Below are 26854 nucleotides of genomic sequence, written 5' to 3'. Positions count from 1 at the left end.
TAAACTCTCTCAAATGCTTTGCAGACTCACCACCCCTATTAATTTTTCATTTGAGCTAACTGAATGAGATTAGGAGATGCATTAAAACCTCTACTAATCATGACTTGTCATCAACTTCAGACAGTTAAACCTTGCTTCTTTTTAAATCCTCAGACCACCCCTTCTGACTCGGTCACAATTACTTCATCAACATTCATACCCTGTGCGAATGGAATTCACAATAGCGCATCCATTCATATTGGCCTACACACACCTTCAATGCAGCAAAAGTTACATCAGCCTCCTATGTGTTGAAACCCAAAGCACCACACCAAAGGATGCGCTGAGAATTGGGACAAAATGCCCTGCTGGCTGCTCTATACTATTTTTTTCCTCTTTTAAATTTGCAGATTGGGCTTAAAGTATGCATCACGCTGTTTTCATTTCAAATCATTCACCACTTACAGTTTTCTTTCCTTCTGCAGTTCTGTGACGCACTGACATTCTAGTGAGATGCATAAACATATGAGTTTGAATCTGTTCATAACAACAACAAAAAATGGGGGGAGGGGACCAGTGAGACAACTAATTTTCTATCCTCAGCTAAGTCGACACAACTGTTACACACACAGCCAAATCACTGTGTAGTTTAGCATAAGGTTGTTTAAGGGGCTAACAGCATCTCCTTACACACACACAGACACATACACACACTAAAGAACACGTTGTAAGAATCAGCAATGTCCCTTAGAAGTGCAGAGCAAAATGGACTATGGTACTGCCGGCTAAACCTGTAAGTAGGGAGGGAGCCCCAGGAAAATGGTTGCTCTCTGTAAATGCCAGAATTAGGAACTTATCTGGGGTTTTCAGTTTGAAGATCTCTCTCTAAAGCAACAGTTTGCGATGCCACTTAGAGAAGGTCACAGCCTCCCACTTGCTGAGATGTTGCTAAGACAGAAAATGACTTTTTAAGATCCGATAACTAATCAGAAAGTAACATAACTGGAAATTACATTGCCCTGCTAGTCAATTGATGCTCAAATAGCCACGTAAAATATTAGAAACAAAAGCCACTGGAAACTTGTCTTGGTTCCAACTTTTAGTATGAATTTATGGGGAGATTTTCTAAGGCACTAATGGCAGTGCCTAACAGAATGCCACACACACACATATCCTTAATGTTCCGATCATATTCACAGACGAATTCTGTTAGGTTTATAAAACTTTCCCGTACACTTAGACTGATGTCATTAATAGTTTCATGCAAAGTTCACTGCTTGCAAATTCACAGTTTTGTTTGGAGATTTGAGGTTTGTTCCATCACAGAAGTGAGTGTAAAATGAAATTAGGGGATGCCATCACAACTGGATCAAAGCCACATTTGCTTCTAGGGCACCTAGCCTCAAAGTATTTTACAAACGTTAATGAATTAAGATGCACAATGCCCTGTGATTAAGGTTATTACTTATATTTTCCTCATAAGGAAACTGACTTTTAAAGGGATTGAGTGGCTCGCCCAGTCTCAGAGCACAAGTGGCAGAGCGAAGGAAAAAATCTCAGACCTCTCAGCCACAAGCCAGGACTACAAGTTCACTCTACCTCCCTGAGAATATTTGTACATAACCTGGGAAGTGAAACTGTGTGCAAAGGATTGTGGGATTTGGGTTATAGGACCATTTCCACCTATTGTGTGCGGCAGAACATAAATGATACAGGATTGGGGATTGTGCGAGAGGGGACAGGTGCCCATGGGGAGACCTGAGGGATCCCCATCTCTGCCTCCCCCCAGTCCCCTCTGTCCCACTGCATCCCAGTTTACCAATCCCCAATGAGGAGTCGTCTCTGTCCCTCATAGCACCACCTTTACTCTCTCCTACCCGTCACACTGGAAAGAGCTGGTGAGTGTCCTTTCTTTCTCATCCACTTGGCCCAGCTACATGGGGAAGGCAGCACATCATCCTTGCCTGGTTTGCAACTGGCAGGAGGAAAGCTGAATTCTTGCCTCTGTCCCCCTCCCTGTGCTGGCTGAGTCTAGCACTGTGTGTGCGCTAGTGAGTAGAGAGCTCATATCTCCACTCAGCAGCCTCACAGAGGAAGCAGGAGGAAGCACTGCTTGAGATCAGCCTTCTCTTCCACCATTGCTTCTCCTGTGCGCCTGCCCAGTGATAACCTTTCCCCTGGGGTTCACAATGCACAGGCTGAGAAACCCTGCTGCACAGGAAGACACAAGCACTGTCCAGAAGAATTTATCATTTATTTAAGTAAGGATGCATACGCATCCGTGCTTGAGTGTAGGTGATTATTGCCATGGGCGGCCCGTAATGGCTAAGCCGCCCCAAACCTCATCCCAGCCAATTTGGGGCCTCTGGAAAAAATCTCTCCCCACCATGGTGCCCGGGCCAGGGCAGGTGCACAGAGTTTTTCTGGTCTCGGGGCCACAGCAGGGCGGAAAGGAGCGAACAGGGGTGAGGCTTCGGGAAAAGAGGCAGAACAGGGGTGCAACAGAACAGGGGTGAGGCTGTGGGCGGAACGGGGCAGGACTGTGGGGGAAGGGGTGGAATGGAGTGGCACAGAGAGCTCGATCCTGGCTGATATTGAGCTATCAAACTCCCACCCTCCACCCCAACCAGGGCCATAGGGCAGGGGCTGAGAGCAGCAAGCAGGGGCAGGGCCTCAGCTGGAAGAAGCAGGGCCTCAGCTGGAAGAGGCAGGGCAGGGGGCTAACCTCCCGAGGAGGAAGCTTCACCCACCGCCCATGATTACCGCAGAGCCTGGGGGCATACCAAATGTACACTGGATCACCACAATGGACTCTGCAAAAATGCACTTTCATTCTCCTGCTAGTAAGCAGTGCTTCTCGGTGGCTGCAGCACACAATACCAATGTTCCATGGTCTGTAGTGGCTGCCTATTGGCTTCTGGATTGAATTTCAACTGCTGGCTTGGATCCATAACATGGATCCTCAATAGCTTGGGACATTCCCACCTGAGAAGCTACCTCTTGCCTTGTGCCAAGCTGCAGCCACCATGAGAAGGAGCTGGTGATAAAACATTACCTCCACATGGCTCTTGGTTTTGGAACCAGATCCTTCCTCCCCGGTCTAAAACAGCCCATGTCTGTTAACCTTCACACCATGCTGCAAGGCACATCTATTTGCTGGCTGTTGCACAGAGACGTCTTGATGGGGTTCAGGGCTACGTGAAGGAGGTGTTCTGTCGGGGAGTGAGTTTTGCTGGTCATCGTGGAGCGGGGTGGAGGAAGTAACCTATTTACTATTTCTGTTGCTGTAAATGTGTGCGAGGGATGCTGAGGGGTTTGGATTCTATATAAATCTACATACATATATAGACTAATGCTTCACTGTACATGCCATTTTATTATATCCTTATGACAATTAAATGAGGGTGGGAGGGCAAACACACTGGAGATTTATGCACAGCTGACACATGTTCTCTGTTTGATCAGGAAAGAACAATCAGCCCTAGAGGTCCTTGGCTCTGAAACTCACATCCACAGCTTTCTGCTGGCCAGAGTTATCACGGCATGTTTGCTCAACCCAGGTTCAAACTTTCCCTTAATCCTCCTAGTTTATCCTGCACTTTGAGATTTCAGAGAGTGTAAGCAGGGCGGGGGCTAGAAATATCTGTCACATGAGAGGACTCTCTGGGAGCTGCAGGAGAAGTAAAAGCAACACAGTTAGAGGAAAAACATCCAGCATGCTGTGGTAGAGAAGACAGAATGATTCTTAGTTTTAACTAAATAGAAATGCCCTTACCTTCCAAATAGCATTTAACATTATTAGGGCCTGGCCTATACTGCAGAGTTTTGGCAGCACAGCTATGGTGGCTAGGAGGGGGAGAAAAAACAAAAACAAAAAAACCATTTTCCCAGAGGCATAATAGCTAATGTTGTTTGGGGGGAGGTGGTGAAGCTATGCTGACAGAAGAATCCCATCTGCCAGCTTTCACTGCATTGACACAAGGGAGCTGCCAGGATAACTATACTGGCCAAGGATCTATAGTGTAGAAAAGCCCTTGCTTTCATACATGGCAAAGTTAAAGTCCTGCATGGTTCACCTAACTCTGAGATAGAGATGGGAGAAGGCTGCAAATATTGAAAAGCAAAGCCAATACCTAATTACATTCCATCATCATCAGAATGCCCCCCACCCCCAGTTCCTAAGACAATGGTTCCCACACTTTTTGACTGCACAACCCCATTTTGAGAAGTATGGATTCCCATGACTCTATAATGACATCACTAGACTTATGGCTACAGGCTGAATCAAATGCTGTGCCTCCACAGGCCTCCAACAAAAACACGTGCTTTACAAAATGGCCTCCTCCATGCTGCATGACCTCATACATATGGTTCGTGGCATTTTGCAGAGCAGGTCTGGATGTATTTGAATTTGGGTTGTCTAGTCAATTGGGATTGCAACCCACCTGCTGATGACATGACTCCACTTGGGGTTGAGACCCACAGTTTGGGAACCACTTCCTTAAGAGATTATGTAGGCACATTTATCAAAAGGGAAAGGGCCTGCAGGATCTTTCACCACCATCATCTCCCAGGCTCTGCATTATAACAGCTATTACTTTGGCTGGGGAACACAGAACGCTAGCTCCAGCGGTCAAAGAAGAGAGATTACTTGAGAGAAACGTGAAAAACTGCTCCCTTCTATGACTGAGCCTATTTGTGTCTGTACTATTTGTGTGTAGCCCGACGGACCGGGGAGCAAAGGACTGGTCACCACCCCTAAGTGCCACATGCCCTTCTGTTAGGGTTGTCACTCAACTAGTCAGCCAGTCTGTCAGGTCTGTTTTAGGAAAATGCTGGGAGAACTACTGGTCCCCAGACATGAATTATATCACTCTCTCTCTTAGGTATTTCTTAGGTATTGCTGCTATCTCTGGGGAAACTAAGCACTGTATTACAATATACACTGCATGTTACTCATTATTGTTATGACTTGGTATTTATGAGCTTTCTAAGTGTACAGAGCACTTTATAAATGCATAGAAGATGAGGTCCCTACCAAGAGAAGCCTACAATCCATTTCAGATGGATAAAAGTAATACAGGAGCTATCCATTCAAATGGAAAATATTGGCAAGGAGATTTACATGAGGCTATATGAAAGCAGGGCCCTTGGCAGACAAGGCGGGAGAGATTGTTCCAAGAACAGCCGCTAACATAAAAGATGATGTGAAGCCAACAGGGAGAGGAGATGAAGGGAGTAATAAGGACAGCGCAAGGGGGAGGAATATAGGGTATGAGGAGGAGGTAACTAAAAACAGAGATTTAGGCTGGAGTGTGATTATGTAGAGCCTTGAAGGTGGGGACAATGAGCTGGAGCTTGGTGTGATAAAAGAGAAAACGAATGAAGATGGAAGTGATATGTTTAGAGCAGTAAAAGAGGAAGAGATTTCTGAAAGCCGTGCTTCGAACAGACTGCAAGGGTGGGGAAATCAGTGAGGAGGACGATGACCAAGGCAGGGAGTTAGGCATAGCAACAGCTCATCTAAAAGCTGATTGAGCAAGGCTCAGGCTATGTCTACACTTGCAGAGTTTTTGCGCAGTCAGTTTAAATGGCGACAGTGAACTGATGAAAGAAAAGCGCCGGTTTGTGTACTTACTCACTTCCACAGGCATCAGAGAGTGTTTATGTTTGCAGCACTTCCATCACCGATGAGAGCAGCGAACTGTGGGCAGCTATCCCACAGTGCAGCTCTCTCCATTCTGACGATAGGTCGAGTGGGGGTGTGTGATCGTGGGGCATCCTGGGTCCCTGCACAGCCTCCTCTCCCCAAACACCAATCAGCTCCAGTAGCTCAGCATTGCTCCAAGCAGGGGATTGTTTGCTCCCTGGAGCAGGCATTGTCACCTGGCCAGATAAGTGAGCACTTGCCAAGAAAACAGAAAGGGGAGTTTCAAAATTCCCAGGGCTTTACAGAGGGAGGGGTGGACATCTGTTTACCTGGCATCAGAGCTGCTGGCCAGAGTGGTCACCCAGGCATTGTGGGATATCCTCCAGAGGTTAAAAGCTGTGTGAACAGGAAGAATGTGTCTTCACTTGCACAGCATTGCAAAAGCATCACTGCTAAGAGCTGTATGCCTCTCGTGGAGGTGGTTTTATTTTTGCATGAAACTCAGAAGTTTCACCACAAAAAATCATTGGCAAGTGTAGACATTCTCACGGTTTTTGTGCAAAAAAGGGACTTTTTCTGCTTTAAATGGTAAATGTAGACATGCCCTCAGACTCACAAAGCTCAAAACCTCATCAGGACAATTTGGGAGACAGACTGTTGGACTCTCCAGCTGCAGGCTGCAATGTTCAGAGAGGGGGGAAGTTCTCACCTTTCCTTTACTATAACACACATTTGTTTGTTTTACTTTCCAGCCCTCTCTTCTCCACTACTGTGAACTTGACTGAAAGTGTAACTCAAACCTTTGGCCTTTCAGTCAATGCAACTAAAGCTTTAAAGGAGATTTGAAAAGGCTCTCTCACTTTGACCTTCAATTCCGGTAACGCAATCAATATCAATTAAAATGAATGCAAGTTAAATCCTTGCTTGTTTAACCCTAGACTAGAATTCCACCCTGCCAGATGACACAGTCCAGACTAATTCAGGTCTTACTTTCTCTGTGGGTGACGTTGGCTCTGACCCTATCAAATGTCTGGCTTGAGAATAAGAGGACTGCCTGATAGACAACCTTGGAAAGGTTAAGCCATTTGAAGCTGCCAGCGGTTTGCAGGTTTATGATGCATGCCTTAGCTTAAAAACCATAGAAATCAGCATAATGAAAATAGATATATTTATTCCCAGAGACTGGGTTCCTATTCACCAGTGGAAAACTGAAGAGCAAATTCTCCTGTACTCTACTGAACGGCCATGTGTTGCGTTTTCTGCACGTATGCAGTCCCAAGCATGCCCCCTAGCAGATTAGCGTGCCACCGTCTCATTTTCCTTCAGATTCCTGGAAATAATTCAGACACAGACAAGGTCTTGGAAACAGTATTTCCCCTCCTCTGGGGCCTAAATAGCATTAAGTTCCTCAAAATGCCCCTTTCCACTCACCCCTCGGGTGTACGGTTCACAGTTATCCTTCCTGAGACTGTGGCCTCCCTGGTCTGTTGACTCTTCCCTCAGGTTCAGGGGTTTTACAGTGCTCCTGCCTCAGGCTGTGCCCTGGCTGAGTTCTCCCTCTCAGGCCTGGTCTACACTACCTTGTGGGGTGTGAAAAACCTCTTCTGTCGCTGTAGCAAGTGTCTACAGTGTATAGCTGCAGTGCTGCAAGTGTGCCACTGTAGCCCTTACAGTGTAGGGACAGCCTCAGCAGCCCCCTCCCTTGACTGGGATGGGGGCCTCCTTTTTAGTTACTCATCCAGTCAACCAATTACTCTCTTCACACTGCCCAGGTGGTTCTAATAACCCCAAACGCAAGAGAGAAGGTGGGGACTCACCCAGCCCATTATATAAGACTCCTGGTCCTGGGTTCTTAAAGGAATTTGGTCAGGATTTTCCTATACCTCCCTCCTCCTGGCCCCTGACTCTTCCCCAGGACTATCTTCCTCTCTCCCAATGACTATTTCAGTTATTAGTTTATTTCTGCTTCATCTGCTTGCCCTGGACACATGGAATAGTGTAACTGGCCTCTCAGGCTACCTCCTATGGCCTTAAAGGGCCAATATCCATTACATTTTCCAAGAATTAATCAATTTCCTCCTGACAATGAAGGTATGCCATGAAGGTACAGCAGCTATGAAGGCGTTTTTTGGACCAATGAAAATGGTACCTTCCAGGCAAAACATATACAAGATAATGTAAGTTAAGAAATTCAATATAATGGTTCAATAAACTTTTCTTTATAACTGGCCTGAACTCACAATATGTATTAAATTTGTGCAAGTGTCTCCAAAGTAATCCAAAGATTTGGTCTGGCCTATTCTATTCAGATTCTTATACCATACACCTGACCCTTGTGTTTGAGTATCTATTTGTAGTTCATTAATCATGTGACTGGCATTTGTCACAAATGCTTTATTTTGTTTTCTCCCTTCTTCTCTGGCTAAGCAGCATAGCTTGTGGCATTACCAAGTACCTGAAACTAGGATAATTTTTTTTCTTAAATACAGTAACTTCTGTGGAAGATAAAAATCAAACCCATCTCTACAACAGCAATTATATTTGTTGTATAACTTCTGCTCATGTGTATATGTGCACATGTGAGTTTTTGCCCATATTTTGGCACAAACATTCCTAAAATCACCCACTGATGAGATGGCTGAAAAACCCGTTGTTTTCTGCCACATTCTGCAGGTCCTTCAACACAGGAAACAATTTCTCATAATGCAGAGGAGGGTGTATTTTTTTTTCTTCCTTTTGATTCCCTGCAGGATTTCAGAGCCTGTGAATGCCTCACTGAGAGGAATTGCACACGTCTTCCCTGCTACCTACTGACAGGCATACCATACAGCTATTAAAACTCCCACAGGTGCTCGCTGTCCATCAGAAAGGAAATGATCCCATTTTAAGCCATCAGTAATTCCTCTAGTGATAGCAGTAAATGCCCGACGAGCACTCACAGAATTACTGTCAGTGGGAAGTGTGTCAGAGAGCAAGGGAGCTTAAATGATTGAAGGGAAGCCAGGGCACCATTTTCAGGTAGATGAAATGAGGCATATTGCGAGACCAGCCTACCCAGCTTTCACAGTCTATAGGAGTGCTGAAAGATCTCCATTCACCAGGCACCACAGGGCCAACCTGCTCAGTTTCCACAATAAATGCATGTTTGGGACAGTGCTGCTTTCAACTGGCACCGTGAGATCAGCCTGCCTGGTTTATGCGGCGTATAAAGGATGCACAGAGGAGCCTGCGTTCGTTGACAATGTCTGCTTCAACTCATTTCAGGTGCACTGCCATTTCGTACAAACTCTGAGAGTTAAGAGAGCACTCCCTGGAGGTCTCTCTGATGAGCGGAAGTGAGATTTTATTCCTGCATGAATCCAGCCCTTGTGGAAAAATGCCAGGTCAGCAGCCTTGAAGGACTGCTGACCACAATTCCACAAGGTAGGCACAGCCACGGCAGCAGCATGTCAAGCTTCCCCCATAGTGCTCCAACTTGCCATAGAGGAACCACTTTCAGCAACGAAAAAGATGATTCATTTGCCATGGTCTATTCATTTGCAGGCAAGGATGCCAATTGTGATTATGGTCTTGTCCACCGAAAACTGGAGAGAAGCCATCAACCCATATCATGTAGGCCACTGATTATCAGATGGTAACTTTCTGTCTCTACTGACCATGCACCAGCAATCTAAATGCTCTATATATTCCATTATCAACACCTCTAAGCTACCATTCATTCATCTCCTTTGTCCCTCACTATTCATCTCCCTTCTGTATATTAATAATATTTTGTTCTCTACAGCACCTTCCAGCAGGGGATCTCTCAGTATTTTACAAACAACAGAATAAGCCTCAGAGAGCCCATATGCTATTCTCTGTTTACAAACAGGGAACCAGGTCCACAGAGGTGAAAGGGCTTGTTCAGGGTCAGCAATCGAACACAAGAGTCCTATACTTTTGCACCATGAAGACAAGAAATAATAAGTAATGCAAATGACAGCTTGGGGCCGCATTATTCTCAGGCAGTAACTTCATGACTCACAAGCCAGCCTTCTCTCGCCTAGCAGCGGCAGGATTGGAAGGAAAGGAAGTTCACTGCTTAAAATTCAGGGGGAGAGAAGGGGTCAGGGAAGAAGATTCATTACCCTTCCCTTCTGGCAAAGGCAGCTCACAACCAAGCGCTCCAGCATCAGCACGTGGGGCCCAGAAAATCATGAGGCTAGCCCTGAGCTGCCCAAGGATGAGAGAGCCAGGTACTATTTTGCACAAGCAGGTCAGTCAGCTGGACATTTCTATCATCACAAATTATCAGCTTACACCAGTCAGGAAAGAGAAAGCAGGAGGATGCTGTTCAGTTACAGATGCTTGCAGCACATTTGCTACTATAGCCCAGCACTTGTAAACATATTTGTCTATTCGTTTAAAATTAATGGCAAAATGAAAAAAAGCTCTTCGTCAATGGAATTCTTTTGCCCTGTTGAAAGATGGAGGCCACGCATTTATGAACTGGATTCTGAAAGTCTGGTTGAGATGACTGCAATCTAAGCAGACTTTATTACAACTTGTGGCTGAATTTTCAAAAGCCGATACCTAAAGTAGGTTCCTAAATCCATATCTAGGCATGATGACCTGATCTTCAAAAGTGCAGAACATCCATCATCTCCCATTGACATCATAACTGTATTGATTCCAATGTAAGCTGGAACACACTCAACACTTTTAAAAATCAGGCCACTTAATTAGGTGCATAGCTAAGGATTTAGGAGCATAACATGAGGGTTTTCCATTTGTCTGTGGGTGGTTGGGTTGTTTTTAAATCTTGGCCTATGGTTTTGTTTAACAATTCAAAGCTTCATCCTGCAAAAAACCAAACTCAAAATTAAAACGTATTACCCAGTGATAGTAAACATCAGTCACAAGTGTGGCTCCATTTATTATTTTAGATTTGTGCTTTTAAAAATGTAGCCATGAAAAATAATAATTCCCCTAAGAACACACCACATAAGGAAAGAATGACTCTGCAGACAATGAAAGCTATTGTAGTTGCAAACTAAAACATCCGGCACTGGACTATAGCATAGGGAAAAGTTGCACTATTTATGGAAATCGGGGACAACAAATGCATTATGTTAAAAACAAAGATTCCACCACAACTATTTTCAGTTCAGCTATCGAATGTGTATATAAAAAGTATTAAGCAATTTATCCTCTGGTAATTTCTTTTGACTGGAAAGCAGGGAAATTATTTTAGGATTGATTCACTGATAAGAAATATGTAAATAAATCCATCTGCAAAAAGCACCTGTCCAAGACACTTCACTCTCCGATACGACCTGAACCTCACAGAATGAGTTCTAATGCTTCACTGGAGAACCATAAACATGCCAGTGGTGGTCATGGCATTTAGTAAGAGTAAAATACTTTTTGCTCTTTTATTATTTGATGGGCCCCCTTCCATAACAGTGAGAAATAAGGAATAAAAGGTACTAACAAAACAAGACACGGCCAGAAAGTTTCTCCTATGCGAATGACTGACAAGATAAATATCACCCTGATCTTGGAATGTCTTGCGTGCTCTGAATATTTTCCAAACTTCATGTATGTTACTGAAGACCAAACTTTGCAGTTCTAAAATGAGTTTTCAGAGAGTGATTCCATCTGCTGAAAAGACTGACAGATATTTTCATGATTATACTGAATGGTGTCATATGTGGCTCCAGCTGCACCCCTCCTCCTAGCAAAAAAGGAAGGCCAATGTTTGTATACCTACTCTTGTCCTTTCTACTTCACAGCACTGAATTGGTTCCAACTAAAACAGAGGCTGGCTGTAGGTCTAAAGCCATCATCTCTGCCATCAGCTGTTTTCTCCCACGTATAGAGTATTGGTGCATGGGATGTATTTGGGTGCAATAACCCTATAAATAGTTGCTAGAATAAATAATCTTCATCCAAATGTTGCCAAATATCCAAGTGGTTCCAAAGGACAATCCAAACACGCTAATAGCCATGTCAGAATGAGTTATTCATTCATATCCCAAACAATCACTAATAAAAGGGAGAAATACACCAGGACAGTCAACAATTTTAATGTATTATATGTTACAATACATTTCATTCAGAAACCATAAAGGTCATTAATAGATTGTCACACGTTTGCAGACAGCAGCAATTTCAAACTATGCAATTTTAAAATTGCATGTCAGTCCCTCAACTTCCAGTTGTTATCTCAACATTAGATGATGAACACAAAGCAAAGGTTACACCATCATTTAAACCAGCTTATATACTGCATCTGATAACAAACCATTTATTAAATTCTAATTACACATATATTACTTTTACAACTCTTATTAAAACAACAGAGAACACAAGGGCAAAGCCATTAAAAAACAAGATCAACAATTTAGAGAAAGTGGCAATGAAGGTTATTCTTTTTAATGTGGCAAATTTGCAGTGAGTTGCTGTTTCTATTCACTTCATCTCAAATCTCCACTGATTTACGATAGTCTCTCTCAAAAATACAACTGCATCTTGTTAACACCACACCAGCTGGTGCCACCTATAGCTTTCAGCCTCAATTTTGTTTAAGTGCTTTATAGATGCTTAACATATAGACATTGATGTCTGCTTAAAATGATGGTCTGATTGGAGAATTAAAATGTTTGGTGCCCATCCAGTGCACTCACTGAGGATGCTCGTTACAAGCTTTCAGACACGGAATAGACGTAAAATTAAGGACTTCCACTGAAGTCTGTGAATTTCTTCAGATGTGTAAGTGTGATGATCTCCACTAAATCTTTAGAGGGCATCAGGTCAATCTTCACTGGTTTCTATGGATTCATAGATTCTAAAGATAGGATTTTAAGGTTTTTATGATCCTCCAGACTAACCTCCTGCATAACACAAATCAAGAAACATAATCCACAATGGCTTTCATTACGGCAGTGGTTCTCAAACTTTTGGACTGGTAAAACTCCTTTCAAATAGCAAGCCTCTGAGTATGACTCCCCGTTATAAATTAAAAACACCTTTTTAATATATTTAACACCTTTATAAATGCTGGATGTAAAGTGGCCTAAAATGCGGAAATTCAGTGGCTTGGGATGGAAGCTGATAGCTTGCGACCGCCCCCATGCATAACCTCACGAACTCGTGAGGGGGTCCCGACCAGTTTTGAGAACCTTGGATATGGGAGTTTTGGAAAACATTCACCAGCAAAGTATAGTCCTGTTCAAACACAAAAACACAAAATACACTCTTTCACCAGACCCCTTTCTCATCCCAGTCCTGGGAGGTACTGAGAACCACCAAAACCAGCTTATTATTTTTACTTCAATTGTCAGTTTCACAGCATGTGACTTCAACCGAGATGAAGCACTCAGCCCAGAACGGCTTTGAAGCAGGATTAGACCAGCAACATCCTTTGGTCACAGAGTATCCTGCAGTGACAGCAGAGCTATCTTGGCAGGTTGTAATGCCTTCCTAATTCCTGGCACAGTCTGTTGCCAGAAATGAATTTCACACGGGGAAAATTCCATGTTTTAGCATTAAAGAATTTCAGCTGAGAATAGAAGTCTAGAGGATTTCCACTGAAATTGATGGGATTTGGGTGCTAAACTCTGCTCAGGCTCTCCTTGACAAACCACCATCATTCTCATTTCCATCCCTCTTTGTAGGGATAACTAAAGAAGGTTTATATATAGACATGCTTATATGAAAAATGATTATTGTTAGAATGATTTAATGTTAATTAACACTTTAAACTAAAGGTTATTTATGAAATCAAATGTTGATTCCAGATTTAGCCTAACTGAGGCACCCTGGTCTGTAACTTGGCCACCAGCAGTATATTACTGTCACTGTGTAAAGGTCACATGATCAATGCTTTTATAGTGACACTTTGATTGAGATAGCGCCTGCTACATTAGAGGAACTCTAGACAGGCACCTTCCGTAAGTGACATCTTCATACAATGTCAGTCACGGCTGTACGCAATAAATCCACTAAGTCAGGAACCTGCACCCGGTCGCATAAATCGATCTATCCCAACTTAAGGCGGCTTGCTACATGTCTAGAAGTGGGAGCTCAACAGGAGAAGTAATAGAGAAGTGAATTGTAATAAGAGTGCCAGATTTGTATCAAGTGAGACTGCAGAAGGCTAGTTTAAAGGAATGACCAGGTTACTAAAGCGCCAGTCCGCCTCAGGAAAAATCTCAGTGTTCGGCCGAAGAAGGTGCTTCAGTTGGATAATCAACCAGATGACCCCGGGATGGCGAACTGGAATCCACACCAGCCACTAACAACATTAGACAGATGAGCCAGCCACCTCTAATATCTATGCAACGCAGGAAGACCACCCCAAAACCTAACAAACATCTGAAACACTAGAGCCAGCCACCGCGATTGATTTACAAAGCAGAATGAAGCAACTCATCATGGGACTGACATAGGAAAAATCCTATAAAAGACTGGACCACTGAAACTGAGGACTTTGATGTCTATGGTTCTGCTGCCAGCCTCCAGAGCATCTAGGTGCACTGACCTGACTCGGCTCACTCTTGTGTACGGGACCGGTCAGTACTTCTGTCACAAGAACTTCAGCTGGTAACTATAATCCAATACAGAACTTGTTGATGTTGTTGAAGATATGAATTAATATTCAGGCGACTGGATACGTTAGTGTTAAGAGCGCGCGGCCTTGATAGGGAGCCACACTTTTGATCGAGAGGCGGGGTCAAATCCCGGTTGGTCACCAACTTTCAGTAGGGGCCTTGGGCAAAGACCCTCAAGGCAGCTCCTGCTACCTCAATATAGGAGTGACACGAACCTAGGGAGATCATGCCGCCTTGAGACGGCCCGGCGTTACAAGGTCGTGTAGATGTTCGGAACACAGGAAATCTTGACGACACTGGGCTACTGGACCGAACCCATTCATGGATGAGGACAAGAGAACTGATTATGGATGCACGCTTCACAACAGATAGACCTAATGAGAGGGGATGTATGACGGGGACTGTGGAGACAAGACTGCATCCACACTTATGGAAACACAGTAGTACCTCAACCTACAACATAGTAAAAGGAAGCTGCTCTCAAGCTTGAGATAGACCAACTCCACATTACTCCAGACTCAAGAACCTGAAGAACAAGTGGATGTGCAGCCCACACTGACAGCTTGAAACTTCACTGCCACCCCTCCATTGCGGACAGCAACCGCGATTATGAGATCAAGATCATGGAGAAACTAGCTACAGTCAACCTCGAGACCCATTACCAAGGCTCAGTGAGAAGTACCATCAGAAGTATGTCAGAAGATGCCAATAAGGCTCATGACAATCCTACTACCAAATAACTAACACATTGAACGGTAATACGCTAGCGCTGTAATCCTGGAAATGATTGGTTCCACGATAAGAGACAACGAAATTACCACCTGGAAAATGAGTTGGGATAAGACAAGGGATCGAGAGAATAGTCCGCTGGTGAACTACAGAAGGGTGTAGAATTAAGGATAAACTCGGCTACTGAAAAATACACAGGGCCTGACTCCATTGAAGCCCAGAGACGCTAAACAAAGGCTCACACACGGCCACCAGGCCTAAGGAGATACACTAGAACAGAGGCCACAAAAGATGTCCTGTTCCTCCAAAGAACATCCAATGTACTCCATTTGCAGTGCACACAACACATAAAGCAAGCCACCAGCAGCAGAACTGAACAGTACTGGAAAACATATGGAAAGAGAAGACTCCAACACCAGCGCAAGTGTGCAGACCTGAGAACAGACACAGCAAATCTCCCAGAAGAACCAACACCATCACAGTACAAGACTCCAGCAGCGGGTCACGAACAATGAAAGCTGGACAGCACATGGACCGACATGACCACACTATGGCAAGAAACTAACAGCAGCATGAACTCTAGCAGCACAGATGACCACTGCTAGCAGCAGGCTCCCACCCCAAACTGGCTAACACAAGAAGACATGCTGACAAAAGACCTCAAGAACAGAACCATCCAACTACGACCAAATAACCCAACAAACCATGGAAAGTCATCAGCGCATCATAGCCGCCAAGCTACAGGACAAGGGGCCCGACCGAGCACAGCTCAGAAGGGCATTGGAAAAACCAAGAGGCTCAAAACACATTGTCATAGATAGAGCAGTCGCCCAAAGCCTCAATTAACAGACCAATCTGACACAGCCTGGATTGGACTACAGGAAACCATCGACCTCATGCCCACGTGATGCAATTCTGGCGCAGACAAGCAACAGACACTAAGGACCTTCCTCAAAGAACTCCATGGACATGGAAGACAACACTAGAATCAACTCAAGGCAGCTTGCCACAGTGGCTCAAGTGCGGCATATACAAGTGACACTGTCCTGCTCTGTCTGCATAGGCTTAAACCCCTCAGCCAGATAATCACAAGGACTGGATACGGGTACAGGTCAGAGTGAACCACCACAGCCACCCCTCTACATGGATGACATCAGCCTGTATGCTAAGAATGAACAACAATCACCCTATGCCACCGCCGCGAATCTACAGTGAGGATTCGGATTCATTCGACTGGAGAAGGTGCCGATGGTAGTTGAAAGAGGAAGGTAGTCAGATGATGGGAGTGGGAAACTTCCACAGCCACATAGCAGACAACAAAGACCAGCACAAACCTTGCGTCCCCATCACATGGAAACTACGATAGGGCAGAAGACAGCAACATCTAAGTATCCACCAAAGGAAAGACAGGTCTGACGACCAGCTCAGTGGGAACACAATCCACGCGCCATCAACAGATACGCCCTGCCAGTCATCAGATACCCGCTGGTAAGTGAGGAGCTTGGCCACAGGAGGACAGGAGGCTGCCGAGTGAAGACCCGGAACTCCTCAACAATGCTCGGAGGTTTCCAACCAAGGTCCAACACCCCAGAGACGTCTACCAGCCGAAAGAAGGCGGGCAGGGTTGGTGAGCGCAAAGCTACTGTTCCTGGATGAACCGAACATCAGGAGTACATCAGTAAGATGGCCCCAAGATGAGCTGCTAGAGAACTGCTTGAGGCAGCAGCAGACATGGGAGAAGACTAAGCAGACAGAATGCATGTCAAGACAAACCTGCCCATGGGATCCCATCGACAGATAGCTGAGGTGGCTGACATTGAATCCTACCAAGTGGTGGAAGGGCTGGACTAAAAGACAGCACCGAGGCACAGATCATAGCACACAGGAAAGGCACTGAGCACCAGATCATTGAACAGGGGTCTACCGCCAGAGAGGGACAATCAGACTGTGCAGAGAGGCTTCAGAGACATCCAACACCATAGTGGCAGGATGTAAAATGCAGGCAGGGACGGCATCACTGAAGGCACAAACCAATGGCTGGCATTGTGTACCGGAACATCTGCACAGCGATGGGCTAAACCCAACCAGATGGGAGATTTCACAGAAGTGTGGAGAATAGCAGGGCTAAGATCTGTGGGACTTTCCAATCCAGACGGACAGGCAGTACTGGCCATCAACAGAACATCGTGGTATACAGGACCAGAAGAACAGCGGCGTGATAGATATAGCAGTGCCAGCAGCAAATCAGGAAAGAAGATTAAGAAGCGGAGAAGTCCAGGGCTAAAAAGGAACTACAGAGGAGGAAGCAGGCCAAGGGTCCATGTGTAGACACTCAGGGCTCGTGACTCCAAGCTGGGTGAGTGACGCGCTCCCAACAGATCCAGAACAACATCAGAGCTCAGCTAAGATACTGCGCAGAACCCTCAAACTCCCAGGCCTCTGGTAGAGGACCCGAGGTTGAGGAAGACACATACCACCCATAGGGGTGAGAGGGGAAATTATATAAGTAATCATAGGAATAAGCACCCAAACGATGTTGTTTGATGTTATCTTTTATTTTGGTATTTACAATAAATGTGACAAATGTCTTGTTCCCTTTAATAAGATCCTGCTAGTTTTTATTGGTATAACATCTTCCCCCTTTTCTATGTGAGTGAGAGTGTGCAAGCAGAGGGCAGGGGGTGGTGCATTGGGGAGAACATGCTACGGTGGGATCAACAAGAGACACCACATCCATCTTAGCATACTAGGTCCTGTTAGTTTGTAGCACGCAACATGGGCAAGAACTAATTAATGGATATTTTCATTAACGTTCTGATAGGACGAAAATTAGTGCTCTTAGTGGTCAGCCTTATGTTGTATCAACCAGGCAAGGTACTAACAACTTCAACAGGACTTCATTTTTACAGTGGAAACCTCTTTACCAAGCTGCTGCTGCACCCTCTGTAACTCTCACTCTGCCTCCTCAACTCCTCCCCCATCCTTCCTGTTTCCTGTCCTTTCAGACTCCCAACAGCCAGTGCTCCCAGTTCTAAAAATTACAAGCAGCATCTAAACATGACACCTTACCAGATATTAAGGAAAAGGCAACAGGCAAATACCCCGCAGAACTGTAAACAATTAAGACTCTAAAGTGAACAACAAAAAAGCAGCTCTGGAAAGAGAAACATGTGCAGAATCAAAATGATATGGTTCACTTACCCAAGCATGTAAAATAAGGCCTCAGGCACATTTAGCTGACAGGGCGGTAACTGATTGTCGAGAAAGACATCGGTAGAGCAGGTGCAATCAATCACTCCTTCCTGCAGTCTCACCAAAACCAGTGTGAACTGTGCAATTTTTCTTTTGCTCAGCTGCCCCCTTTTCATAGCAGGGTCTGGGTCTGAGCAAGGACGGCTAAACAGGGGCTTTTTGCAATCTACTGGCTTCGTCTCCTCAACCTGCACTATTTCAATCATTCATTTTTCCTTTTGTTCTGTTTTCGGTCCCATAAGTGGTGCTAGCTTTACTACTGCACTTACAGCCTCCCAACCAGAAAGGAGGCCCCTATCTACTTTTTAATCTTTTCTGAAATAATTCCCTAACAATGAGAGAGTGAGGAGTTACAACATGGAGCTTCAAACCCCCAGTGAGGCCAACTGCCCCACACAATGGAGGAAGCCCATCCTATTTTATTTGCCTCACAGGGAACAAGTACAATTAAGAATAATTCAGTCAGAAAGAAAGAGGTTGAGGCAGAACAAATTCAGATAGGATGATTGGAGAACAGACGTCAGGAGGGAGGTGATCAGTTTCTAAACAGCAGCACCACAGCTGACAGTAAGCCCTTCTCCAAGACCTAACTCCTCCCTCATGCAGATAACCAAACTATCAAGACCATCTACAGTATGGGGCCATCTAGTGGTTCTTAAGATTACAATAATGTGAGGAAAAGAGCCAAGAACTCCCGGGTTCTAATCCCGCTTCTGCCACTGACTGAGGGTGTGACTACACTTGCAGCTGTACAGCGCTGGGAGTTAAAGCTGTCTTCGTACAGCTGTGTAGGGAAAGCGCTGCAGTGTTGCCACACTGACACCTACCAGCGCTGCAGTGTGGCCACATTTGCAGCTGTGTTGGGAGTGCTGCATTATGGGCAGCTATCTCAGCATTCAAGTGGCTGCAACGTGCTTTTCAAAAGAGGGGGGTGGGGTGGAGTGTGACTTGGAGCATGGGGGAGACAGAGAGAGCGGATTTTTGGAGCTGACACTTTTTTTCCTCACAGACCAGATAAGCAGCTGCTCCGAAACAGGACCCCCCCCTCCCCCCATGCTGCTTCTCTCCTCAAGCAAACATTAGCTGTGGACATTCCAAAGGGATCCCTCTGTCTCTGCTCATTCACTGCAAACAGGAGCTGTGTTTGTTTTTTAGATAAGCAGCTCCGGGAGCCCCGAGTTCACAACAAAACAAAGAGAAGCATCACAACTAAACAAAGAGTGTTATCTTTACTTAAAAGCATTATGGGAAGGTTCCAGAGGTCAGTTACAGCGTAGTAAGATTAATCACTGTTTACACTGGCACCCCAGCGCTGCTACAGCAGCACTGTTCTCTTTATTCCTTTCATCGGAGTACATACAGCGCAGTATCTCTCTGGCTACAGCACTGCACGTGCCTTGCCAGCGTGGATGGGGAGTAAGTTATAGCGCTGTACTGTTTATTAACAAAGGTCTCCCACTGCCATCATACTGGTTATCCACAACCTTCTTTTCTGCTAGTCTATTAATGTGGCACATTACATCTGCACTAAACAATGTAGCCTCATCTTGTGCATGGCTGATGCTTAAATTTGCCTCCCCAGACAGGTTGTTGGAGGAGGATCTAGATAAGTGGTACAGCAAGAGCTCTCCTTCCAATCTCCATCTCAGGAGCCTGTTGCTAAGCAACTAAGTGTCTCATATCTGCAATATACATCCTTTGCCACCAGCCCAGAGAGCAGGTTCTGAGTGTATTCCAAATTCAGGACCCCTATAGAGCAGAGCTTCTGTTTTGTGGATCTTAATAATACTAATAATTTTATGCATAAAGCACTCCCTGCCAAGGAGCTCAGGGAGCCATATGACGGTAAAGACAGTAAGGTCAAATAAAAGGTAACACTAAGAACAAAAATCTCCACAAACAAACCGAGGGGGAGAGTGGAAAAATTCCACACATCAGGGCCAAGAGTGACCAGAATGAAGAATACATTTGAAAAAGAGTCTCTTCCCCCTCGCAGGTGTGTTTGAAAGGAGAGAAGGAAAGATTGGATTTATTTAGTGGGCTCAAGTCCCACGCCATAGGTCCATCTGAGCTAAAGCAAGACTGCCTGCCAATGTATGGTGCAATGGTGGATCTCCTAAAGAGGGGATGCCATGAGAGGACAAATACAACCCTTTGTGAAAAAACTAAAGCAAAGGTCTCCTCTATGCTGGCAGCCAGGGCCAGTGCTGTTAAAAGTGTTAAAAACCAGCAAGGCCCACTTAAAAATCAATCCACGCTTTTACAGGCAGCCAATTTGGAGAACACAGGGCCAGCAAAATAAATCTGCATGTTAAGGAATTCCTTTCTCAGTCTCTCTCCACACTTAATAGATTTCCCATCCAAGCATTAATCTGTTATTCATATAAACGATGATGTTTCTGGCTTTTAAATTTCATTAGAGAAAAAGTCTTCCTCTAGCCAAAAAGTAAAGGGGGGAGAAAGCCGGGAAAGACATGTAATAAATAAATAAATAAAATAAATACCATCTAGCTCTTTTCATTCAGAGATCTAAAAGCGCTTTACAAAGGAGGTCAGTATCATTATTCTAATTTTGCATATGGGGAAACTGAGGCACAGAGGTGACCTGAACAAGCCAGCTGTGTTCTATTCCTGAGCCTCAGTCCCATGTGCTGTCCAATAAGAGACATTGGCTCCTTCCCAAGAAAAAACTCCAGCGGAGCCAGGTAGGAGCTTATTTTCCTGACATTAGGAAGGATAATCTATGGTTTTTCTATGGTGGGATTTTCTATGGTGTATGGCAAATACAAGCCTTAATGTTAGCTGTGGAAGAGGGAGCACGAAGGGGTTGTCTGACTTCATCCTGTAGGTTCATAATTTACAAGGCCAAAGCTAAAATTGTCATGATGACAGTGAAAACAACAACATCGCTCTATGAAGTCAAACTGGTTGTTACCAATAGAAAAAGAACTGGCAGGCTTTCTTCACTTCTGTGTTTGGACACATACCCTGGCCTTTCTAACTTGCTACTCAGGATACTGCCCAAACCCAGGACCATCTGGCCAGTATGTGCGTAGGGCAGGGAACAGAGTCCTAGATGACAGCTAAATGACATCAGTACCAGACTGAGGATTCTACCTTTCTTTCAAGAGAATGCAAAGTTGGACCAGTGCTGGGAAAGCAAAGAGGCTGCTTAAGTGACTCCAGGCATGATGAGGCTGGGAGAGGCAAGATGAAAACTTCTCATATGGGCATGGGTTCTGGATAAACATTTGCTTTGTGTGCAGAAACAATCACCCATGCTGCAAAGATGTGAAATGATTTTCCTACTATAGATGCCAAGTGTGGGGTTTCACACTCCCTTCCCCAGCCTGACAGCTAATCTCTGAATTCAAAAGCATGATTTTTCTACTTCAGTTTCTGCATTCACTCTTCCACACCCTAACTCTGGCTTCAAAACAGTCACAACTGACATGGGCTCTCATTTTTCCTTACACCCTGCATAGACCTTTAATCTTGTTTCCCAGCTGTGGATTGAACCTTTCCTTCTCACATTCCAGCTGCAAGACCACAATGTACAACCTCTTCTAAAGTCATTTTCAAGCAACCTACAGGGGACTTGGCAGGAGGGTGCTAAGACAGCAGTGTAGTAGGCAACCTCTGTAGAGCCCTACAACCCGACCTGAAACTGAAGGGACATGACTACAAAAATGTCAGGCCTGGGTCGGGAAAAACAACCAGATCCTCTCAGACTATGGTCAGCTCCACCCCTGCACACGAGATCAGTGCAGCAGCATCTGCATGCCCTGAGCCTGCCGGTCACCCCCACCTCACTAAGCTGTGTGCATTGCGGAGTGTTTGCCAAGCAGCTGTAAAGCCCCTCACTCCGCAGCATGCATACACAGCATACCACAGGCAGTGAACGGCAGCCATAGGGCACGTGGCCACTGCCAGCACCAACCCCATGTGTTACAAAGGCAGGAGATGCCGGTGCTCACTCAGGTTCTGGGGGAAAGGTCCAGGTTGGTCAGAAAATGACTCGACATCTCAAGTTGGGTGGGCTTGGGTCCAGCATGGGACTAAAATTATGGCTGAGCAGACCCCATATCTCTGTCTTAGCGAGAACAAATGTGATGGCATGTATCAAATCTAGAGCCTGATTCTCTGCTCTCCTACGCTGGTTTTACATTGCTGTAACTCCATTGACTTAGAGAGTCACCTCTGATTCACGCTGGTGGTAGGGAGAGGAGAATCAGGTTCTTTGTCTCTGCCAGCTTGGGAAGTGGGAGTCCCTGAGACTGCACAATGTGTCATCCCACGAGGGAGCCAGCATAAGAATCCAGGCAGAGAAAGAATCCTCCATCGGAAAATACCCAGACCCAGCGTGGCCATGGATTCATAACCATTGCTGCAGAAACCCCTGGAAATTTTGTTTTTGCATTTGCTATTCCTCAAATGAGGGGGAAAGAACCAAAGGAATTTAAAATAAAATAAAATAAAATAAAATAAGAAGAAACCACAACAGTCTATTTCAAATTAAAAGCCAGAGACAAGTTAAAGATCCAAACTTGAAATTCCCTTTTAAATAGAGTTAAAAGTGGCTTCTGGGACCCCATGCCCCTAGATCCTCCTGCTGATTTTGGCTTTACAATGCCCCACTTCCCGCTCACGTGAAAGACACCAGGGGAAATGGGCTGACTACAGGGGAAACCGTGGAAGTGACTCTACACAAAATACTATCAAATTCACGAAGTGAACAAGCTGAGAGATAATTTCCTCCCCCTTTCGTTTCCTTCAGTATAGGGTATGTCGACGCTGGAGCCGGGAAGTATAATCCCCACCTTAGGTAGACATACACATGCTAGGTCTTACCAGCTGGCATGTTAAAAATAGCAATGTGGTTGTGTCAGCACAGGCAGCAGCTTGGGCTAGTCCCTGAGTATAGTCCTGCCCATCGCCCCTGCTGCCACAGCCAAACTGTGATTTTCAGTGCACTAGCTCTATCAGAGTTGGCACATGTACTTCTACCTGAGCTGGGAATTATACCTCCCAGCTGGTTTCCCTTGTAGTGATAAGAGGCGTTACTTGTTATGACAGCGAGCAATCTGTAGATAGGAGTGTGAGTTCTAAGTTGATTGTCACTGTCTCTCTGCCTCACACACACATATTGTGTGGAGAGGGAAAACGGGGAGATGCCCACCTTTCAATGACTGCAGCACAGAGGATGCACATGTACCATCCAGTGCACTTTTATTTGAAAATAGGGCTCCTTATAGCTTGCCTGCTGGTCATCTTCTCTGCTGAGGCATTGAGAGCACTACATAGCTTTGTCACTGACTTCACTTCCTAACTGGCTTTAACAGCGCATACAGCACCATACATAGGGGTCTTTTTAAAAAACCAACCAACCCTATATACTATTTTCTTTCCATTCAGAAGTTCTTACTGAAGTGAAACAGAAAGACTTCTTCCAGGACAAAGGAGGAACAGGGACAAAGAGGTTCAAATTAATGAGAATCCTTGGCAATCAAGGAAAGAAGAAAAGCTGGGAGCTGTGGAAGATTAAAATATCATCTTTGTTTAGCGCTAACTACCTTCTGCTATCTTTATACATCATGTGCAATTCACTGCGCCCTTCCCCAGAAGATTTTGTTATGAAGTTACTTTACACTGGTTTCTAAACTCCTCAATGAGCCCGTCATGGAAATCTAATTTATAACGTGTTTAAACATTCAAAGTTTCTCAGCTACCAAAAAAAGCTTTCTACAGAGGATTAGACTGGTGTTTTCTTTAAACCACAAAGTGACTAGAGGAGGCATGCTACAAAGGCAAAGAAAAACAACAAGGGATTAGTCTGGATTTTTTCTTTAAACAGCTCAGGTGTACAAAAACAATGATTTATAGTGCTACAGTTTTTTAAATAAACCAAGGGGTAGCTATACTTATGGTGGAAGTGAACAAGTAATTATCTCTTTAAATGGGATGATTTCTAATGGACTGTTCATGGGACTAAACAGCTGTGATCTTGCTCACCTAATTTTTCAGTGCCTCGGTTTTCCTATATGTAAAGAAGGGGGATACAATACTTAAATAGCTTTGTAAAGCACCTCAAGAACTACAGACAATATAATAAAACCCTGTTTTTATTTATGGCTTTCCATCCATAGAGATCAATTTATAAAGGAGGTAAGGATATTTTTCACCATTTCACAGGTGGGGAAACTGAGGTGAAGCAACTTGCCTGACGTCACAGACAGGAATAGACTCCAGGCCTTCTGAGCTCCTCTCCCACTGGCTCATACTGCCTGCCTTAGGGAGGAAAAATACACAGTTTCTCTTCTTTCTTGAAGAGCACACACACTAGAATAAACAAGTCAAGAAGCTGAAATACTGCTCCCCATGGCAGAATGCCCCATGAAGTTGTGAGACCTCGTCGTCAACCTCCTCTGGGAGCTGGCCAAGGTGGCCCTCTATTATACCAGGAGGAGGATGCTGGACAGGGAGGTGCTCTGCAACTGTGGGATCTATTTCTGCTCCTTCCTTCAATCACACATCCGGTCAGAGTTCCTCTGGGTGGTGTCCGCTGCCACCCTAGACACCTTCAAGGAGCAGTGGGTGCTGTCTGGGGGTTTCTGCTCAGTGACCCTTCTGGATGGAGGAATCTGCCCTATGTAGATGCATTTTCTTTGGAGAGACTCCTGCTATTTCCAATAGCTTTGCTCTCTGCATGCACTTTCCTTGTTAAGGTCCCCTTATCTAATCATACTTTATAGTACTTTACACTATCACAGGTTTGGCATCTCAAACATCTGAAAGAAAAACAGACTGCACAAGCATGCCGATTACGATTAAGGTGCTAATGGTTGTAGTTGCCTGGTAAGGAGATGAGAGAACAGGGAGACTGGAGCAGTAGGGGCTGCATTCTCAGCTCTGCCGCTGACCTTCTGTGTGACCTCAGGCACAGAGCAGTGGGTGCATCTACACCACACAGGGCAGCCCTCACACACATGGGTTTGCAGGGCTCATGCTAATGCTCTAAAATCAGCAGTAAAGACAACACTCAAAGTTCAGGCTCAGGCTGGAGCTCGGGCTCTGGAGCCTTTGGAGCCGCAACTCCGAAGTGCTGCCTCCACCACTATTGTTAAAGAGCTAGCATCAGTCCCACAGGCCCAAGTCTGCAAACACAGGCTGGGCCCTGGTCCACATTGGATGGGGGGATGGGTCGACCTAATATATGCAATTTCAGCTACGTGAATAGCATAGCTGAAGTCGGTTCATCTTAGGTCGACTGACCTGGCTGTGAGGACGGCGATAAGTCGACCGCTGCCGCTCCCCCGTCGACTCCGCTTCTGCCTCTCGCGAGCTGGAGTTCCAAAGTCGACGGGGAGCGCGTTTGGGAATCAATTTATCTGCATCTAGATGAGATGCAATAAATCAATCCCCGATAGACTGATCTCTGCCTGCCGATCTGGTGGGTAGTGAAGGCCTGCCTTGGGAAACTCCCTGTCACAGGCTTTGTGGACTGCTCTGTGTCCCCCTCCCTCCTTTATCTGTCTATTTACACTGTAGAGAGACAAGGTGGGAGAGATGATATCTTTGTGTTGGTGAAAGATAAGCTTTCAAGCTACACAAAGCTTTTCTTCTAAACTTTTTGTTCTATGTTTGCATAACACCTAGCACAATTGAGCCCTCTCCCTGCCCCAACCCATGACTGAGCTCTTACACCCCACCACAATTGAAACACATGGTCATGATAACAAATAATAATGCAAACAGACAACTTGAATTTCCCTTAAAGCATGTCATTTCTGGGATGAATGGAAAGATGCACAGGAAACTCATTTTTATGGATTTAGAATGGGGACCTGTGAAGCAAAGCTTAGCGGGGACAGAAATATTTTCAAAGTTTTGACACATTTTGATGTAATGAGAAATAAGAGATGGGGGATTCTCATGACCCTTTTTGAATTGGCCTTTGGCTACCACCAGCCATGGCAAGAAGGGAAAATCTGTGCTGCTGGGTCTTCAGGGATAATATAACAGACACCAACTGAAAAGCAGAATTAAGAGCTGGTCTACTCTCAGTTTTTGTAGACCTAAGTAGGTAGAAAACACAATTTAGTTCAAATCAGTAAAAGTCCCTGCTGTGGAATTTATAGATTCCTTCCTTAACCTTTGACTGGATAGCTAAACTACCACCATCACACAGTCTCTCCTGTGGTCCCTTCAGCTAAATCAAACCACCCACTGCAGTTCTACACAGCTAAAACAATGTAAATGGGTTATGTGTAACTTTAATTACTCTCTGAATAACAATGAGGTGCTAATTCACAGGGTCTAACTACCCTTCATTTTTATGGAGCTGAATCATTAGTTCCCTAAGGGTATATCTATACAGAAAGGAAAAAAAAGTGTGTACTTAAGGGCATGGCTACACTTACATTTTTGCAGCGCTCGTAGTTACAGCTGTGGTCGTACAGCTGTGTAGGGCCAGCGCTGCAGTGTGTCCACACTGACAGCGACCAGCACTGCAGTGTGGCCACATTTGCAGCATTTGCAGCGCTGTTGGGAGTGGTGCATTGTGGGCAGCTATCCCAGCGTTCAAGTGGCTGCAACGTGCTTTTCAAGAGAGGCAGGTGGGGGGGAGTGTGACAGGGAGCGGGGGGGAGAC

The 26854-nt window shown here is 45.0% G+C and overlaps 1 protein-coding gene across 15 annotated transcripts in view; it reads right to left on the bottom strand.

Annotated features, from left to right (window-relative positions):
* FBRSL1 (fibrosin like 1) overlaps nucleotides 1–26854 on the bottom strand; it is a 758110-nt gene that overhangs the window by 532642 nt on the left and 198614 nt on the right. The window lies entirely within an intron of this gene.

This window comes from Chelonoidis abingdonii, chromosome 22, assembly GCF_003597395.2.
Source record: "Chelonoidis abingdonii isolate Lonesome George chromosome 22, CheloAbing_2.0, whole genome shotgun sequence".
Classification (NCBI taxonomy): domain Eukaryota; kingdom Metazoa; phylum Chordata; order Testudines; family Testudinidae; genus Chelonoidis; species Chelonoidis abingdonii.
The sequence above is the reverse complement of the archived record's forward strand: the minus strand, read 5'-3'. Positions and strand labels throughout refer to the sequence as shown.